This window comes from Notothenia rossii, assembly GCF_949606895.1.
Source record: "Notothenia rossii genome assembly, chromosome: 2".
NCBI classification, from domain to species: domain Eukaryota; kingdom Metazoa; phylum Chordata; class Actinopteri; order Perciformes; family Nototheniidae; genus Notothenia; species Notothenia rossii.
Window position 1 is genome coordinate 40,173,444 of NC_136904.1, and position 21,498 is coordinate 40,194,941.

At 39.2% G+C, this 21,498-nt stretch overlaps 1 long non-coding RNA gene across 1 annotated transcript; it reads right to left on the bottom strand.

Moving 5' to 3' along the window:
- Positions 1 to 14,050: 14,050 nt before the first annotated feature.
- Positions 14,051 to 15,621, bottom strand: LOC307030382. The gene is made up of 4 exons (XR_013805643.1): positions 15,424 to 15,621; positions 15,177 to 15,332; positions 14,998 to 15,090; positions 14,051 to 14,616 (listed from the first exon to the last, which is right to left on the bottom strand). It is a non-coding gene; the product is annotated as an uncharacterized lncRNA (long non-coding RNA).
- Between the last annotated feature and the right edge of the window lie 5,877 nt (positions 15,622 to 21,498).

The following is a 21,498-nucleotide window of genomic DNA, read 5'->3' on the forward strand; positions in this document are numbered from 1 at the left end:
GCCGTTTGGCCACCATAAATATTTTCATCTGAGTCCGGCGCACTTCCTGGGGGCTTGGATGCGCCTCCCCGCTGTCGGAGCATACCGCACACTCTGGCGGGGGGCTCTGAGGCCCCCCCCTCTGCTCCGCGCGTCCTTTTGTGAATGGGTCAAATTAACAGAGGAAGAATTCAAAGCAACCAGGGTAAGGTTATAACAAATATGCTGATTTAATGGTAAAATATACAATAATACAAAATCACGAAGTAATCCGGATTACCCCGGCTCTGGTTCCTCCTGCTGGGAGATCTTACTTGTCTTGGCAGCATAAGGAAGAAGAGAACGAGAATAGGACTTCACAGAGACATATTGTAGTTACCGCGGGAGGAGTTACAGATGTAGCACTTAATTTCAGACAGTTTGAAACGCGAGGGCCGTGATTGGTACGTGATCTGCCCTCGCTCAAGGGAAAACCTCCAGCTTGACTTGAGACCGCCCCCGTGATAAATAAATGTAATTATAATGAAGCCAGCTGCAATGGATCATTAATCCAGCAGGGGGTGCAGTGGGGTTCCACACTGGAGCTCATGTGAAATAAAGTCAGATACTGTACAGTACGCTGGATGTACAGCGGAACTTAATGTTGTTTAGTCTAAAAAAACGAACGGGAGGAAATGCAGCCTGGCTCTCGATTTTTAATCCTAATTTAATCATCATCTTCACCACGATCATTTATGTTTATGTTTGCCGAATTGACATGAAATCACTGACAAATATGAATATACTGTATTCAACTTCATTACAACGTTATTAACGTGCCTAAACTCAGTAATTATACGATCATGTTCTGATAATGATGACGCAATAGCCCCGCCTCTCCCCACCTCTGCTGCTCACCCCCGCGTCAAGGTAAACTACACACCGAATTCAGATTATTTATCTTTCTCTCGATATGGACATAAACGCGAGTGAAGTCTAATCTGACAGGACGGAGACACGCAGCTCTGCTCACCTGCAGCTCCTCCCGCTGTGATGCAGCAGGGAACGGAGTAAAACACACACTTCAGTCAGATCATCGCCCTTAGCTATTTTAATTACCTCTCGAACTACCTAAACTAGTTATAAATATGTTTATTTTTACTGTTGGCCAGGTCACTCATTACTGGATCAGCTGCTGCATGAGACAGACACTGACGCTGTCCGAAGAGAGGGAGGAAAAAGAGAGGCTCCGTGTATTTTATTATTATATAGAGTCGTTATTCATTTGTTTTAAAGCTCAATAAATAACAAAGAAGACCTTTGACCGGCACTTTTTATAATTTTGTCCGGAAGATTTAAACTTTAATACACATTGACCTCTGCCCCATGGACGTATAATAAGAACTGGATACAGCGTGGGAGGCGGGGCCTCATTCATTCCTATGTGAGTTGCTTGGCGCATGATGATAAAATGGCCCAACTTTTGAGAGAGCGAAACGTCACAGATTACCCGGCATGCCTGAGAAGTACCCGTATGTGCGCTCATAGCGCATGCGCAACTTTAACCAAAATTCAAAGAATTATTGCACTGTGTATATATATATATGTATATTAATATATATGTATATTAATATATATATATATATACAGTGCAATAAGCTTCTTAGTGCAATAAGTAGCTACAGGGACGTTAATCTAACGTCGGTAATATTAACTTTATTTAATACAACATTTACGGTACAAGATTTAATCATACAGCCCATGTAGTATAATATTTTACAAATGAGGAATTACAGCAAACATTTGCAATATATCCATTATTACAGCTCCGTGGGATGGCAGTGAGACGATATGGGTCCGTTGTTATTGTGCATCCATGAGTAAAGATAAACGCATGGAGTGCTGAACCTGCTGAACACGTAACATGAACGTGCCGGGCGGCGCGGTCCCGTGGGTTAGATGCGTGTTCATAATGCAGAGGGATATAACTCTTACAATAACGTTATTAGCACATTTTTACAACTTGAGGAACGAATGTTTTTTATTAGGGCTATACAAGTGTTCATACTGGGTGGTTTATTTAATTTAAAAAAAATTATCCAACGATTTACAGACCATTCTTTCCCCATGTAAGTCAATGGGAAAAAGTGTTTTCGGGCCTGGCAACCTAAAGGAAGTGTAGTACCGCCGTTTGGCCACGACGAATATTCTACTCAGAGTCCGGCGCACTTCCTGGGGGCTTGCTCGGCCCCCACCGCGGAGAATAAACAGAAGGGTAACCATGACAACCATGCTTTTTCGCAAATGTTATGGCACTGGTCCGTGGTCAGGCCTGGGAACCGACGGGAGACAGTGGACTCAAGTGTCTGCCTCACATTGACGGGAAGGGGCATTTCCCCTTTGCTCCAGCTCCAGTTTGTGATTCTGACCATGTTCTCATAGGTTTCAAATGGCAACATGGCCATGAACATATCCCGCTATTAGAATGCAATTTTTAAAAACCTAGGGTGTTACATAACACACTTTCAGGAAAAGTCACGGACTGGGAGACTTTAATATTTTATTGAAAAAAGTTACATTGCACACACACCACATCACAAAAATTGACACGATTGGCGGTTCTAGTGTTAAATAAACTCACTAATTAATGAAACCAGTTCAATACGCATTATTCTTATTATTCTTTATGAGAGCAGAAAGTCTTAAAATCAGACGGCAGGCAGTTACAGGTGTGTGCCTTATGTGCCCATCCCCCCATGTGAATCACACGTAGCTCTGATCACCTATGATAAATGGGCCGCACCTAATCGCTGGCTATTCAGCCACAGAGCTCCCTCTATGCCAGTGGTCGCCAACCGGTCGATCGCTAGTGTGGTGCGGGTAGATCGCGGAACGTTAAAAAAAGGTAACAAAAGAAAGAAAAAGAAAATAATAATGTTCGAAAAATACGTTTTTAGATGTAAACCTATCATCCACCACCCCGTTAGCAGGTGCCACTTGATTAACGTATATTTGAGACACCTCAATAATATAATACATTAACCGTGCTTTACGTGAACCTCATCATGACACAAGAGACAACGGCAGGACTGTAATTTCCCGTGTTCAGTGAACGCAACAGAGGCAAGACACCAGATCAATCAGAGAGTTGCATGGAAATACACGTGTGCTTGTGTCATTCAAGCTTGGCTGTTTGTGTGTGTGGCAATAGCGCATTTAGTGTGGGAGAGAGAGAGGGAGAGAGAGAGAGGGAGAGTGGGAGGGAGAGAGAGGGACCGGTGCCAGCGGGGACCTTGATGTTAGTATCTGGTTAGCTAACTGCACTAACGGACATAAGGAGCTGTTTCCACAACAAGCTGGAGGAGAGTCCTCTCCTGTCAGAGTGAGGGGCTCAGGTGAGCTAAATGACTCTGAGTGTTTAGAACGGTTTTGTCACAAAGATGATTTCCGCGGCACACCTTCATATGATCATTATAGTTATACAAACAATAAGAGAATAAATTAAAAACAGGTATGAAATAGCCTACTATATGGCAGTAAAACAAGAATACAGTTTAAAAGGGGAGTGATTTGTAAAATATCAATAAAGAAAAAGAAAATCTGTTTACAGATCTGTTTCATATGGGTGCTGAGAGAGGTATCCATAGATCTCTTCATGTTGCTCTCAAAGTGCACCAGATTGATGCTTTCGACTTCAATATTTAAAAATAAATCTTCCGGGGCAGCATCCCCCCGGACCCCCCTAGAGGAGGTGAGGATCCCCCTAGAGGAGGTGAGGTCCTCCCCCCAATAGCACTTTACCCCTGCCTATATGCCGTGAGCTGATTATGGAGCCTTCATTGTAACAGTAATTCAGATGCAATTAGCCTACATAAAAGGCCTCAAATTGGAAGCATTGTCTGGGCCGTCTTTTTCACTCAATTCTGCAATAGGTAGATCTCGCCTTTCACCTAGGCCGAGGTCGGTGATCTTGGGCTTAAAAAGGTTGGTGACCACTGCTCTATGCAAATCAAACTGTAGACGGTGTGAAAGCAGTGAGGCCTGTGAAGACACCATTGCAGTAGTCGAGTCTACTGAAGATACAAGTTTAAAATCAGACCTGTTTTTTAAATGAAATCTGACGGCAGGCAGTTAGCTGTGATCACTTACAGATGTAGAACTGAATTTCCGACTCCAGCTTACAGCTTCCTGCCTACGACCTGCCAAAGACCAGTATAGAGGAATGTTAAGCCCTCCCACTATTTTCCAAGAGGGCGCTGCCAGATTTTCAATGTCAGGTTTTAACCAGGAGATGGCGCTTCATTCACAAATACAGAAAGACAAGTTTCATGGACTTTCAGTTGTGTTTTGAAGAGCATTTGAACACATCAATATTTTAGATCAACTAAAGTATATATAATCTTGTAATTCAATAATATATAGTCTTTATATATTAAATAATCATAATTATAATGTAAATGTTTACATTACACTTCTTTATTTGTTATGCTCATACTTTAACCTTTACAATCGTTTGCTTTAATATGCAGTATATCTTTTGTATATTTTTGTGTTTGCTTCCTCCTGCTCCCTTTCGGACACATACTGTATGATTTATTATTATTATTAAGATAAGATGTTACTTTATTGATTGAACATTTTAGTTTAGAATGTGCTGTCCCACGGTCATTCAGAAGGCTCACAGGTCACATTCCGCCCATTATTTAAAACAATAGGTGCTTTCACACCGTCTACAGTTTGATTTGTATAGAGGGAGCTCTGTCAGTTTTCGAATTACCCATTTGCTTTCGGGGAGCCCTATTTTTCAGAGCACATCCTGCTACTAAATATGTCACACGCACGTTCTGTTGACTGGCGCAGCAGCGCGGATGCGATCAATTGCTATAAAAACACTCTTCTACTAATACAGACGGTGTCACTATGCCAGCGGATGTGGCCGTTGTTGAAGTCTCTTCAGGCTCCGCATCGGCAGGCCTCTCCCTCGGTGTGGAGCTGTCAAGCTCGACCCTAACGCCGCTTACAGCCGGCCAACTAAAAGTTGTTTTCCGTTCGCGTTGTCATTTTTAGACTCCTTCGCTTCTTTGCTTGTGAATCCAAAAGCTGTGACGCTTGGCTGTTTTCGTTCTGCCATATTTTTTATTACACAGCCAGAGTTAAAAAAATATCAAAATGAACATTTCAAATACCGCGCCGGCATCACCGCCATGACCATAGCAACGTAAGTAAGAATGCAGCGCCGCAGATGGCAACACCCAGACATATTCACAAATATAAAACAAATATTCAGAAACTGTAATGAACAATAACTATTATTTATTTCAAGAACTGTTATTTACAGAAACTCAACATTTCTAATCTGTGTGACACAAATATGCACGATTGTTTTGGGTTCCCCCTATTTATCTCTGGTCTTCAACCTTCCCAAATTCTCCCACACCACACCGCTCCTCCGCTCCCTTCACTGGCTTCCAGTAACTGCTAGAATCCACTTCAAGACACTGGTACTTGCGTACCATGCTGCGAATGGATCTGGCCCTTCCTACATCCAGGACATGGTTAAACCGTACACCCCAGCACGTGCACTCCGCTCTGCATCAGCCAAACAGCTCGCTGCACCCGCACTGCGAGGGGGACCCAAGTTCCCGTCAGCAAAAACACGTGGGTTTGCTATCCTGGCTCCAAAATGGTGGAATGAGCTCCCCATTGAAATCAGGACAGCAGATAGCTTACACATCTTCCGACGCAAACTGAAAACTCATCTCTTTAGACTCCACTTCGAGCGATAGAATTACTAACAAAGCACTTATATACTAATAAAGGGCTGGCTTTCTAAATGCCAGTTGAGTAGCACTTGAAATGTTTGGCTCTATGAAACCTGATGTACTTATATGATTCTGTTTTCTTAAAGGTTGTATCTTCCTGGTCGAATGCACTTATTGTAAGTCGCTTTGGATAAAAGCGTCAGCTAAATGCAATGTAATGTAATGTAATCTCAAAGTCAGCCTTCAGGGGAGCTCCCTCCCTCTTCGGGGGAGCCAAGCTCCTCCTAGCTCCTCCCCATTTGGAACAGTGTCTGTGGCTGAATGGCCAGCGATTAGGTGCGGCGCATTTATCATAGGTAATCAGAGCTAACTGCCTGCCGTCAGATTTCATTTAAAAAACAGATCTGATTTTAAGACTATTTCTGCGCTCATAAAGAATGATAAGAATAAGAATAATGCATATTGAACTGGTTTCATTAATTAGTGAGTTTATTTAACACTAGAACCGCCAATCGGGTCAATTTGTGTGATGTGTGTTGTGTGTGTGCAATGTAACTTTTTTTCAATAAAATATTAAAGTCTCCCAGTCCGTGACTTTTCCTGAAAGTGTGTTATGTAGTGTTAAATATGTTATTTGTTCTTGCGTCCAGGAGAGAAGCTTTAAAATGAGACTAAATGGATTCAAATGGGATACTGTAATTAAAAAGTGCGGTAGTGTTACAGACAGAATATTGTTCCGGCAGAAAACAGCTGTGATCTGGCTCTCCTGAGCAAGAAGAGAAGGGCGAATCCCCCAGTCGGTGCCGTTATATATCCTCTGCTGGCTCCTCCCCACCAGCCGGCTCGCTTCGCCTCTAATGTCCGTTGTTGCATTTAAAACAGAGGATTGGTACTTTTCACCTTCAACATATGCTTAACATGCCTTTTCTCCTCATATTCTCTTTCATCACTTTTCATGTAACACATTCTAAACGCTGTAATCAATACTCTAAAATATACTTCTCGGCTGGTTTGGTTTCCGGTCATTCCGGAAGTTGTCACATGCTACTCTCGTCTGTAAACAATAGTGTATTCAAATAAAATGTACTTTCATTTAATATTCAGCATGGTAGTATCTCGACATCTATAGTTGTAGTGTTAAATCAGTAGGTTTCGGTTTTCACCACACCACATAATTTCGCTTCTCAATTCACCTCTTTAGGAAATCGTATATTAGCCACATGCTAAATGCTAACCGGAGATGAAGGATTTTCAGAATAAAAGCTTAACTGCTTGTGCACAAGAATTTCTGGTTTTTCAGTATAAAAGAGCATTTAACTTGACAGTATGTCTAAATTACATTATACCATCAAAACATTGATTTTAAATTTCTAACAGTAGCACCCTATGTTGTTAAAAATGGCATTCTAATAGCGGGATTTGACGGGTTTAGGTAGGCCTATACAAAAACCAATTGCGGTTCTAGTGTTAAGGTAATTAGGTACAGTAGAAGCCGTTTTTTATCAGTAACGAATTTAGCAGTTGAACATAAAAGTCAACTAACTGAGGGTCACTTGCAATGACAGTGTTGTGTCTAACTGTAAGCTTGTCACTCAGAGAAACCTACCGTTAATTTAGCTGCTGGAGAAGAAAGATCAAGGGGGGAGGGGGGGGAGAGAGCTGTGGTTGATGGGCCATTAGTTTAGGGTGACCAGACGTCCCCGTTTTCCGGGGACAGTCCCCGTTTGTATTAGCCTGTCCCCGGTTGAAACTGTCCCCGGAAATGTCCCCGTTTTTTAATATACGTTAAAAACACATAGCAAGGTAAAACAAAACGTTTTATGTCAGGAAACACTGGGTAAACAGATTGTGGTCAACAGCCCCCACTTCGGAAAACACAGTCAAGGCAGCCCACACGTTGTGTTGCGGTGCGCGAATATCCTATGCATTACGGTAGAGGCCTGTAAAAACTGCCTTCAAAATAAAAGAGTTTACTCGGTCAATAACAAATATACCTAAAAAAACACACCAGAGTCATTCCAAGCATTCGGTGCCATTTCAGCTAGGGTATTCAAAAATAAAAAACATAATTGTCCATGTTTTTTAAAAATTTAATCTGAATGATGGCTTGTTAAAGTATAAGAAAAATATTTTGGTCAAGCTCAGGTAATTATGCTTACATTTTTTTTTTTTACCATCCCCAGTTACTGTGTGTGCACCCTGTTACTGTGAAAAATAGTAACAGGGTGGACATTTTATGCTAAACTTGGCTATTGCTACATGTGTGATGATAATCAAGCTAGCACTTGGTGACAACAGAAACATATATTTGATAGATATATTCACCATATTTTCTAAATGTAAAACAAATGATCAGTTCCACTAAAAATGAGCATAACAGGGTGGACATTTTATGCTTTAGTTTACCGCAATAGTTAGGTTCTTTAAAACATTAGAAAAACGTTGAAGGAAGAACGCATTCACTCTGCTTCTTGAAGATTATTTCCCACTCAAAATGTATCCTTCTTCTTCTTGAGTCATACAAATAGTAGAATAGTAAAGGGGCGTGTCCAGAGGGATTAAAATCAGAGTAACAGAGGGGACACACACTTTATTTTCAATACAAATGAATTAATAACAACAATTTCAATTTGGTGAGGAATATTAGCAAAAGGGTCATACAACACTCACAAAAATGTAGAATTTTGTTTGTATTTCTTTGATTTCTTTTTGTATATCTGTTACAGAAGTTGAGCAAACATGATTGGGGACACAGCAATTTGGCCTACTTGTGCTAAAATCAGAGTAATTATTTAGAATGTTTAATATCCTGGCTAAATAACATTGTTGTTTTATGGTCGAGGGTATAAACATTTAAAACCAAGCTTTTAAAAAATAAGCATTAGACCTTTTTAAATACAAAATATATGATATAATGTGGTGGGCACCTAAATGGCACCGAATGCTAGGAATGACCCACCAAACATATTCATATATACTGGAGCTTAAATTAAGAAATATGTACTATATAATGTGATCGATAATAAATTAAAACAAACTAAGTATAACTACCAAATTATAACTGAGTGAATGTAAAATGTAAGGATACAGTTATGAAGACATATCTAACATTTCCACTGGGTGACTCATTTCAATTGATGTTGACACCATCTCTCAGCACTCCTAAAATAACATTACTTTCTGAAGCACAATTTAAAATGTATGCTGTTTAAAATCTCAAATTAGATCTATTGTACATCTATATTTTGATTATTATTTAATGGAAACTGTCCATAATCAAAGAGTCATTCGAAGTAAATCAAATACTTATTTCACTTCAGGGTGATAGCAGGAGACCCCATCTAGTCCATCAGAGAAAATCAGGAAATTCTGATGTAGAGTTTCAAAATAAAATACTTTTGAAATCTCATATATGGGCTATCGTCCTTCTGTTTTTATACAAGAATAAATAAAAAACTGTCAAATTATCAAAGACTTATTTCACTCCAGGGTGATAGCAGAACACCCCATATAGTCACTCAGAGAGAATCAGGACAATCTGATGTACAGTTTCAAAATAAAAGACCTTTGAAGTCTCATATATGAGCTAGTCCTTCTGTTTGTATCCAACAGTTAAAATGTACGAATTACATTGAACCAGAATTGTCCCCCTTTTTTCTTTAACAGTGAAGAAAATTGGTTATGTTAATGATATATTGACGGCAAAACTCAAAATGTCCCCGGTTTTAATTTTGAAAATCTGGTCACCTTACATTAGTTGTGTAAATACACAGCTGAGAGCTGCCATTTCATTCAGACTGTTTAAAAAACGGTAACAAAGGACTATTTTTCTTAGCGGATGCATGTCAATTTAAATCAATACATACAACCATTTTTTTAATCAATACAACTATTTTTTAAATCAATAAAAACATTTTCTAAATCCATAAAAGCATTTAAATTAATATTGGGAGTCATGTCGTTACTTTTTTGAGAATGTGGCCGTGTAATAAGCGGGATAATTTGCAGCGACTTGTTCCTTATGGGGAAAATAACACCCGTCATGTGTGTGTAGAGGTGTGTGTGGTTAAAACACTTTCATGAAGTGAAGGAATTTCCTTCTATAAAACAGCTGTGGGCAGCAGTGAGTGTCACGGACATGAATTCATAGATCAAGGCAGACTGGTGCACACACTCTCCTGTCCTGCCAGGCGACACGCCCGTTCTAAGCCGTGTCCCTCACTCACATCCCAAGCATCCCCAAAAAGTTTATTATGTTGTTACATCTCAGATGTTATGTTTCAGTTGTGCTCTGTCTATGTTCAGTTATGCAAACTTGTCACCTTTCGGCGAAATTCGCCGTTTTGAATCCAAAATAAGTCGTTTGTGTGATTCATGTAGATCTGCAATAAAAGTATTTTTGGGGTATGGGGGGGTCTGGGACCCGGAGTAATCTGCGGCCGTGAGCTGTTATTTGCCATCATGACACGCATGGTGTTCTTTTTTTATATATTATAATGAAGTACGAGCTGTGTGCTCGAGTCTTCCTGCCTGTCGGCTCTGCTCATGGATGTATAATAAGGTTCTGCTGCTCCGAGATGATGGTCTAGCTTCAGCAGCTACATTACCTACGGGTGCGTTCGTTAATATTAACTGTGCGTCCGGGGTCACTGTGGCACAGACTGGACCGCTGGTGAACAGCTGTTAGAACGGGCCGTTCAGGTGTTCAGAGCAGAGCTCCCTGTCGGAGCGTCAGAGCGTGATGTGAACTGAAACGTTTTTCTGTGGCAATATTATTTAAGGAATCGTTGAGCTAGCTAGCTAGCATACATTGTCACTATCTGCTAACGTTAGCTTTAGCCTTCTATTTCTGATAGTTTTTTTCATAGGCTATAAACAGAGGTGGTATAAGTATATATATATTGTACTTGAGTAAAAGTAGAAGCACTCAGGTCTTGTACTTGAGTAAAAGTAGAAGTACTCAAATCTTGTACTTGAGTAAAAGTAGAAGCACTCAGGTCTTGTACTTGAGTAAAAGTAGAAGTACTCAGATCTTGTACTTGAGTAAAAGTAATAGTCCCAGAGTGTAGGAATACTCTGTTACAGTAAAAGTCCTGCATTCAAAATGTTCCTCAAGTAAAAGTAGAAAAGTATTATCATCAAAATATAGTGAAAGTCGTGTTGGGGCAGAATCTCTGCTCCGCGCCGTTCCTATATGAGCGGGTTCTCAAAAGAAGGAAAAATTCAAAGCAGCCAGGATAAGGGTTAAACAATAATCTGCTTTAATGGTAAAACATTCAAATACTTCACCGAATCACGAAGCACTCTGCAGAATAGTCCGGGCTCAGGTTTCTACCACCGTGTGAGACAGGTCTCAGGAACGGCCAGTCAAAAACAAGAGCCCCGATCTTCAAAATGATCACAACATTTATACACAGAGTTCACTTCTGAGCGAGCTAGACAGTGAGTTGGCAGTATTCCATTGGTCGGTTTCCCTTCTGGGCGGGATCCCAGTTGGTAAGTCAGTTTGTTGATTCCATCTGTTGCTTCTGTGCGCGTGTGTGTGTGTGTGTGTTTCTGTCCCTCTGCCCTTAGGCAGATCCCCCAATCAATGATTTGGAGTCATGACAGAGAACTCTTTGACAGGACACATAGCCTACTCATTCAACCCTAAACATCCTCAACACACAAACATCGTATCATGTATCTTTAACAGAAGTTAATTGTTCTTATCGCTTAATGGCTTCCCTGAACTTCCCTTCACCCCAAAGTCAGCTTACTAGGAATGAATACATTTTATTGATAAGCTCAAAAGGACCTTTATCTCATTTACTGCTGGGTGACCCAAGTCTCAAGGCCTGCAGGATGTGTAGGAGATAAACATTAATTCTACAAGACTTTAACTACATTATCTGAAAATGTATCCGGGACTTCCCCTGTTAATTGCAAGGACTATTGATAATTAACAGAGAGACCCTAGGGGCCTCTTCTTGGTATCTGCTAGGCAGAAGTCACTCAATGCAGAAATCACAAGTTTAACACACATTCTATATAAGGTGACATTAAAATGAATATACAAGATTGAACTTTCCTGCCATAACACGTTACTTTAATACTTCAAATAACTCAAATAATACTTCAGTCGCGACAGTAAAAGTAGTCATTGTGCAGATTGGTCCATTTCAGAATAATAGATATGATATGTTTTATAATGATTGATCATGAAAGTGTTCTCAAAGCTGGTAAAGGTGCAGCTAGTTTGAATGACTTTGTATACTGCAGGGTAGCTTGTGGATTTACTCCAGGTGGAACTAAAGTCGCAATTAACACTTGATTATATTTCACATCATTCATCCACATCTGTAAAGTAACTAAAGGTATTACATACATGGAGTGGAGGAAAAGTACAGCATGTACCTCTGAACTGTAGTGGAGTAGAAGAACAAAGTAGCAAAACATTGAAATACTTAAATAAAGTACAAGTATCTCAAAATTGTGCCCAGGTATAGTACTTGTTGAGTTTATGAACTTAGTTACTTTACACCATGTGGCTATAAAGATAGAAAGACTAAGCCTTGCACAGAGGCATGAAAATGCATTTTCAAAATGCTCAACAGTGCTGCCAAAATTATAAACTGACTGCTACACAATTTAAAATAAATGCTTTTATATATTTCTATTATATGTGACTCTTTGGCGTTTCTGTTATTATTAACACTGCTGCTTTAGTTGTTCTGACTGCTAAAATCCTCTATTATTCCGTGGGGTGGGGGAGCCCGGGGGCTCGGATCCTTGTCACCTTTTTCATACCTGATGAGTTTGCATCCCTGTATGTTAAAAAGCCTCAGTCACCTTAATTCATGTAATAAAAACATCTCAGGTCAGTAACACTCAAAGCTAAATGTGCAATACCATGTTCAGCTATGTTACTATTTATAATGTTATTGTTGTTACATCAGAAGATGTACATATTGAAATGATTTCTTAACTTACAGTAGGCTATTTTTTACAATGTGTGTTGGAAGGATTTATTAAATTACAATGAATATTGTCATTGTTGAAGGCTTTTAGAGAAGGGTGAACTATAAGCCTGAATTACATAACATTTTATACCTAAAAACATAAAAGCCACAATAAATAAATCACAATTATTCTAGTTATTTTTACCTCCCGTATTGCTTTCAACCCACCAGCTTTTATGGTGTTGTTACGTCACTAACTTTAAGCTTGTCACATACAGTCTATGGTCACTCAGAGTAACCTACTGTTAATTTAGCTGCTGGAGAAGAAAGATCAGGGGGGGAGGGGGGGAGAGAGCTGTGGTTGATGGGCCATTAGTTGTGTAAATACACAGCTGAGAGCTGCCGTTTCATTCAGAATGTTTAAAAAACTGTAACAACGGACTATTTTTCTTCGCGGATGCATGTCAATTTAAATCAATACATACAACTATTTTTTAAATCAATAAAAACATTTTCGAAATCCATAAAAGCATTTCAATTAATATTGGGAGTCATGTCGTTACTTTGTTGAGAATGTGGCCGTGTAATAAGCGGGATAATTTGCAGCGACTTCTTCCTTATGGGGAAAATAACACCCTTCATCCAGATGAGGATCCCTCCGCTACACTTTGGGATCCTGATCGACCGACGAAGCTCCATTAAAATATACATATTTTTGGTGAATTACTGAGTTTAGGCACGTTAATAACGTTGTAATGAAGTTGAATACAGTATATTCATATGTTTCAGTGATTTCATGTCAATTCGGCGAACATAAACATAAATGATCGTGGTGAAGATGATGATTAAATTAGGATTAAAAATCGAGAGCCGGGCTGCATTTCCTCCCGTTCGTTTTTTTTGAATAACAAAATTATTTTGTTAAATAACAACATGGTGATGTTTTGTAAATGATTACATGTCTCTTATTTAGCACAGTAGTATGATATCCGTGACATATGGATCTTAACAAAGTTCCGCTGTACATCCAGCGTACTGTATCTGACTTTATTTCACATGAGCTCCAGTGTGGAACCCCACTGCACCCCCTGGTGGATCAATGATCCATTGCAGCTGGCTTCATTATAATTACATTTATCTATCACAGGGGCGGTCTCAAGTCAAGCTGGAGGTTTTCCCTTGAGCGAGGGCAGATCACGTACCAATCACGGCCCTCGCGTTTCAAACTGTCTGAAATGAATCGCTACATCTGTATAAGGCTTGAAGTTACTTCAGATGCTGAAATATTTTTATTTTTCAAGTATAAACATACAGTATACAACAGATATAGATGAATACAAATTATAACATCACATTTATGTTATTAATTTTACAAATAGGACAGAGGGTGCAGCACAAACAGTGCGAAACAAATTGAGAGCTTTCTGAACATCAGCAGGAGAGGACTCTTTCAAGACACTAGTAAATACTGAAATGAACATTAAATGTCCTCCTAAAATGCAAGTTTCTTCATGACACTTCCAACATAAATGGAATTCTCACTAACCTAAAACATTTTATTTTTTTTAAAACATGTCACTGTAGAGACACAAAATATTTGAACATACACCAAATTGAGCTCACTTTCCACACTCTTTGATGATCTACCTCCTACCTAGTTTGTTTTTTAGTCCATGTATTTTGGCAGAGGCTTGGTCTGGCTGTATCTTCATAACAACCCTCTGGATAAACTCAAATGAATATTTCATTTCCAGAGTATACTGAAGACTGAAGCAATATATTAGTCCAAGAAGCATCGCAAAGCCAAATCTTTCAGGTTGTGGAGCACAATTGTCTCCTCGACCACAACGGCCACATTGAAGATCTGCTGAGGAAAGGCATCCCATTCACCTTCGTAGCCTATGAGTAGACCAACTCGCATCACCTTCATGGCTTCCTCGAGTGTCTCCATGAGCCTTAAAAAAGGAGAAATAAAAGTGAGCTCAGTGTACTACAAGTACTTTTTCTCTACAAAGCTAATTAAGAGGCTTCTGCTATAAACATAGAAGCTAAAATCTACAGTTCACAGTGTAAAAGTGCAATGTGATGGAACATCATTTCAACTGCCTCTCTTTTCACAGTTTGAGCTTTATATTTATTTATATTATTTAATAGTTACGTTTTCTTGCTGTTTTTGTTTATATTAAATGTATCATTCTTTATTGCAATTATTTTAGTTAAATTAAGGTAATTGTAAACATTACTTTTGAAGGAAACTTTGGACACAGGGTGATTTGGGTTGATTTATGTTAAAATGTACAATTACATAAAGTAATTCAAGACAGTTATGATCTTACATCACACATCCTGATGACATTTTCCTGATTTTCGCCAGACATGTAGTGTGATAGTCCCAAGAGAGCAGCAGTCCTCCTCCTCTCATTTGTGTCCTGCAGGACAACAAAATGCAGTGGGATATAAACATTTGTAGCAAACAAATGGTGGCTAAATTATGGTCATCAGCATCTCCACTTACATCTTTCTCAAGGCAGTCCAAAAGGCCTTTTAGTGCCGGCTTCTTTCCAGTCCTGGATGCACCTTTGTAGACCTCCAGCAATGCCAGGCCATCAAGTCCATCCAGAAACGATGAAAGCAGGTCCGTAGTGACAATTCTCTGGAACTCTGCCTGAATCTGAGGAGACACAGACATATAGAAAATATGTAAAAGTCTGCAACTGTGCATGTTGCCTTTTCATTGTCACTGGAAAACCTGCACAACTTACAAGTCCACTTCATCCAGTTGCAGCAAAATGGAAATCTTTGAAAATCTGTCGGTAATAGAGAACACACATTTAGGTACATTATGAAGCAGGCCTTAATAAAGTAATAAGAACTGAGAACATGACAAAGAATAAGATGCACACAATTACAACAGTCACGTTGCCCATAAACTACAAGCCTTGGCTTTCACAATTACAATATTATCCCTGAATTCATATAATAAAGACTTAAACAGTACTTCATTTAAATAAATAAACAACTTGAAATGTTCACCTTTGATTGATGAGGCATATTCAATCTAATAAATTCATGGGATGCATGTAATAATAACAGAGAAAGGTTAGTGTGCATCCACATAGAGCATTTTTGTGTCTACGTTCATGCCAAATATATCAATGAAAAAACTATTATTTGTTTTAACCAAACTTAAAAGAAATTGTACAATGGTTGTAATTGTTGATTATTTGCTTGCAGTTATTTTCCATAGACTATTCAGTGGATTATTATTGTTTTTTTAGTAATAACTTGACTACCTCTGAAAGCAGAAGTTTAGGAAAAATTATTGTTCATGTATAAATATTATTTATTTTATTATAATATAAATATCTAACAATTACAACCATTGCACATCTTATTTATTATTGTGGTTGAACAGTAACCTTTCTCTGTGTTATAATTACATACATCCCATTAATTTATTAGATTAAATAACAATAATCTCATCAATCAAAGATCAACATTTTTAAGTGCCTTGAGCACCGACTGTTCCCGCTGCTAGAAACGGCTGATATTAGGACACTTCAGTGCGCAAGTCACAGAACGAAATGCATTGTGGGACATGTAGGTTATGGGCACCATAGTTCAATAAAATAAACTAAATATATTCCTTTCTTTTCTATAAAATATTTTCTAAAAAGCAGAAATACAAATTTGTCTCCATTTCAAGAGTGGAACATAGCATTTGTACACAATATAAATGCTATTTCTGAACACAGTTGGCATTTTACTCGTTCAATGGCGCGAGGCACCCCCTCTGTTGGGCAGGTTTAGCGTGAGCTGAACCAGAAAAACGTTGCAAGGATAGAATCACTTTAACACTTGCTAGGCCTTAACAAAAAACAATCTTCAAGTCCCCTATACTTATCCACAAATGACATTCATTTCAAAGCCATGGCGGGGGCTAACAAGCTACAATTCTTAGCCGAACAGAGAGCCGGGACACGGCTAATTACTGGCAGGAACACACACAACCTCACCGAAACACGTTCATTTAGCTTAAATATTTGGCCGAACAGAGCCGGGACACGGCTAATTACTGGAACGAACAAACAAAACCTCTCTAAATTAAGCTACAAATATAGGCAGTTACCATTTAAACCTTTTAAAAATTCATAAGCGTCATACATAAGAGTAAGAATACTTGAAACTTATTTATTTAATAAAAGTTTAGATAATCATAATCCTGTAAAGTTAGCTTGGTTAACCGACATTTTCTTAACACTGCCCTGAAATAAAATCTCTTTTATAAACATTCAAACACCAGTTAGGTGTGGATTTAACTCCATTTAGCTACTTTTCGTTTTGCCTGAAACCATTAAATATGCAACCACTCACCATACTTTGCCTGTCCGTCAGTGGTTCATCAGCCGAAATCAATCAATCAATCAATGAATGTTTATTTATATAGCCCAATATCACAAATGTTACATTTGTCTCAGTGGACTTCACAGTTTGTACAGAATATCAGTATGACAATACGACACCCTCTGTCCTTAGACCCTCACATTGTACAAGGAAAAACTTCCAGAGAAAACCCACAGTTTAAAGGGAAAAATGGGAGAAAACTCAGGGAGAGCAACAGAGGAGGGATCCCTCTCCCAGGACGGACAGACGTGCAATAGATGCCGTGTGTAAATTGAAAAGATAATACATTTGCAACATAGGTAGTCCAAATGTTTGGAAATGCATATGTGTGTATAATAGGAAGATGAATCCACGAGGATATCGAATCCAGGACTTATGATCCAGGACCACAGCCACGACTCAAGATCCAGGACTCGCGATCCATGACACAGGACCGCAGGATCATCCATGACTCCGGATCCCGGCGTATATAGACACCAAAAATAAAGAAATTTGGGGAAGCTGGGTTAATCGGAACATGAGAGTACACAGGTATAGACAGAGAGAACGAAGAAGTAAGATGTCCCCCGACAAACTAAGCCTATATCAGCAAAACTAGGGTCTGAATCTAATCAGCCCTAACTATAAGCTTTATCAAAAAGGAAGGTCTTAAGCGCACTCTTAAAAACGGATAGGGTGTCTGCCGCCCGAACACGAACTGGAAGCTGATTCCACAAAAGTGGAGCTTGATAAGAAAAGGCTCTGGCTCCCATTGTACTTTTAGAGACTCTAGGAACAACCAACAACCCTGCATTCTTGGAACGCAATGCCCTAGTAGGACAATAGGGTATAATGAGTTCTTTAAGGTAAGATGGCGCCTGCCCATTAAGGGCTTTGTAGGCGAGAAGAATAATTTTAAATTCTATCCTGTGTTCTATAGGGAGCCAGTGTAAGGCAGCCAGAACAGGAGTAATGTGGTCCCTTTTCCTAACTCTGGTTAGTACACGAGCTGCAGCATTTTGAATCAACTGAAGCGACTTGACTGACTTCTTGGTACACCCTGATAATAAGGAGTTACAATAATCCAGCCTTGAAGTAACAAATGCATGGACTAGTTTCTCTGCATCGTTTTGAGGCAAGATATGCCTGATTTTTGCAATGTTACTTAGATGGAAGTAGGCGGTCCTTGAAATTGAAATTTTATGTGGGTGTGAAAGGATAAGTCCTGATCAAATATAACACCAAGATTCCTTACAGTCTCACTGGAGGCCAAATTAATGCCATCCATAGTTAGTATATATTTAGATAATTTGTTTCGTAGATTCTTCGGGCCAAGTACAATAACTTCAGTTTTGGTCGTGTTTAACATCAAAAAAGTTAAGGTCATCCACGTTTTTAAGTCCTTGAGGCAGTCTTGCATTTTATTTAGATGATTAATTTCATCATGCTTGATTGATAAATATAGTTGAGTATCATCCGCATAACAATGAAAGTTTACAGAATTATTCCTTATAATATTGCCTAACGGAAGCATATATAGTGTGAACAAAATAGGTCCAAGCACTGAGCCCTGTGGCACTCCATGGCTAACTTTGGTTTGCATGGAAGATTCATCGTTGACACGTACAAACTGAGAGCGTTCAGACAGATAGGACCTAAACCAGCCTAAAGCAGTTCCCTGTATGCCAACTAAGTGCTCTAGTCTTTGCAATAGGATATCATGGTCGATAGTATCAAATGCAGCACTAAGATCGAGCAAGACAAGAATAGAGACAAGTCCCTTGTCTGAGGCTATTAGAATGTAATTTGTGACTTTAACTAGAGCTGTCTCTGTGCTATGATGTGTTCTAAATCCAGACTGAAAATCTTCAAATAAATCATAGTTTTTTAAGTAATCACACAGCTGTTTTGCGACTGCTTTCTCAAGAATTTTTGAGAGGAACGGAAGATTAGAAATAGGTCTATAGTTGGCTAAAACCTCTGGATCGAGGTTGTGCTTTTTAAGAAGCGGTTTTATCACTGCTACTTTGAATGATTGTGGAACATAGCCTGATAATAAAGACATATTCATAATATTTAATAAAGAAGTGCTAATTAATGGAAAAACTTATTTTAACAGCTTAGTTGGAATCGGGTCTAAGATACACGTTGATGGTTTAGAAGAGAGAATCATTGAATTTAATTGTTCAAGGGTTATGGCTGAAAAGCATTCTAGTTTACTATCTAGTGTAATATTAGAACTTACGTTTCTGGGAGCTGTTGATAACACTATACTGGTCAAAGGCAAGAGGTCATTGATTTTGTTTCTAAGAGTAACAATTTTATCGTTAAAAAAGCACATCAAATCATTACTACTGAGTGCTATGGGAATAGAAGGCTCAGTCGAGCTGTGGCTCTCTGTCAGCCTGGCTACAGTGCTGAAAATAAATCTTGCATTATTCTTATTCTCATCTATTAATGAAGAGTAGTAGGCTGCTCTCGCTTTACGCAGTGCTTTCTTATATTCATTGAGAGTAATATGCCAAATTAAACGAGATTCTTCAAGTTTAGTGGAACGCCATATCCTTTCAAGTTGTCTCAACTTTTGCTTTATTTTGCGGGTTTCGGTATTATGCCATGGAGCTAATCTATGTTGTTTTATTTTCTTCTTTTTCAAAGGAGCAAGAGAGTCTAATTTTATTCGCAGCGCATCTGTAGCACTATCAACAACATGATCAATTTTGGGGTGGTGTACATTTTTTATAAGTTTCCTCCCTTACATGCAGACATGCTATCGAGTTAAGTATTGGTGGAATCTCTTGGGTATTTTATTGGGTTCGGGATTCCTATGGATGACTGCCTAGGAGAGAGCGCAGAGAAGTGTGTAAGACTGCGACTCTGCCTCCTGGTCTCAACTCCAGTTTGTCATGGATTAAGTCCACAAAGCCCTGAAATGTTTGCCGAAATGAGATTTGCACCTTCCAAAGTAGGATGAATGCCGTCTCTCTTAATCAGACCAGGTTTTCCCCAGAAGGCTGTCCAATTATTTACGAAGCCCACATTGTTTGCTGGGCAGCACCAAGACAACCAGCGCTGAAATGATGACATGCGGCTATACATGTCATCATTGATCAGATTGGGGAGGGGACCAGAGAAGATTACGGTGTCCGACATTGTTTTAGCATAACTACACACCGACGCCACATTAAGTTTGGTGCATTCTGATTGGCGTAAACGAACATCATTACCACCGACGTGAATAACAATCCTACTGTATTTACGTTTATTTTTAGCCAGCAGTCTAAGATGCGCCTCAACGTCGCCCGCTCTGGCCCCCGGAATGCATGTGACTGTGGACGCTTGGGTCTCTAAATTCACGTGTCTCATAATAGAGCTACCAATAACCAGAGTTGGCTTCTCAGCGGGTGTCTCGCTGAGTGGGGAATATCTGTTAGATACGTGAACGGGTTGGTGGGGACCCGCGGTTTTCGCGTTATGCCCCTTCTGAACAGTCACCCAATCTCCATGCTGCTCGGGAGTTGCCGGGGGACGGCTAAGAGGAGCTACCTTTTGCAGTAGGGCCTGGCTAATTTCGTGGCATCTGCAGACAGTGGCAAGTACTTCCGGCATCTGCCACAGAGGCCGCTACTCCGTGGTATCTGTGGCAAGTATATGCCACAGATGTGGTATCTGTGGCAAGTATATGCCACAACTTGCCGTGGCAAGTAAATGCCACAAGTTAAGAGAAGGTTTATGGTAGCTGCCACTCGCCTTCCGTGGCAAATGCTGATATTTAAACCCGTATTTATCGCGTAAAATGTCGCTGTTTTGGCATGAATTTATCGGACTGATCTGTACACAAGACTGGTGATCTGTTACTGATGGTCCGATCTCTATTTTTCAAAAAGATTAAACATTATATGTTCTATAGATTTTACTTGGAGAACGTGGTTTGTTAAAATAAATAAACGTGCTATTTTTATGATAATACTCAAGATATATTATTAGTAAGTTGACATAAAGATCTAACATTGTTGACCAGAGGTGGGAAATAGGCTAACTTTTATACTCAAGTAGCCTACTGTACTTGTGATTTAGAAATAGCTTACTTGTGCTATAAGGATAAGGACAACCAAGCGCAAAGCCTACAAGCACTGAAAAGCTGGCAAGGGGAAACGGATGAGCATGACTCAGCGTTCTGTCAAGAACTCGAACAATATAAATTGTTCGACAGTTTCAAAACGCAATAAAAGGGTGGATAAAAAAGCATGCATTGTGTCTCGATTTTTAATATACTGTCATGATTGTCTTAACGGAATAACATGGTTTGTTTAGATTCACTGATATCAATATCTAATAAGAATAATCTGAAGCATTTAAATAAAAATGTTCAACCAGAATTAAAATATTAAACAACAAAACAGATACAATGACATTAATCTGTTTATTAACAATGAAAATAATAGAAATTAAGT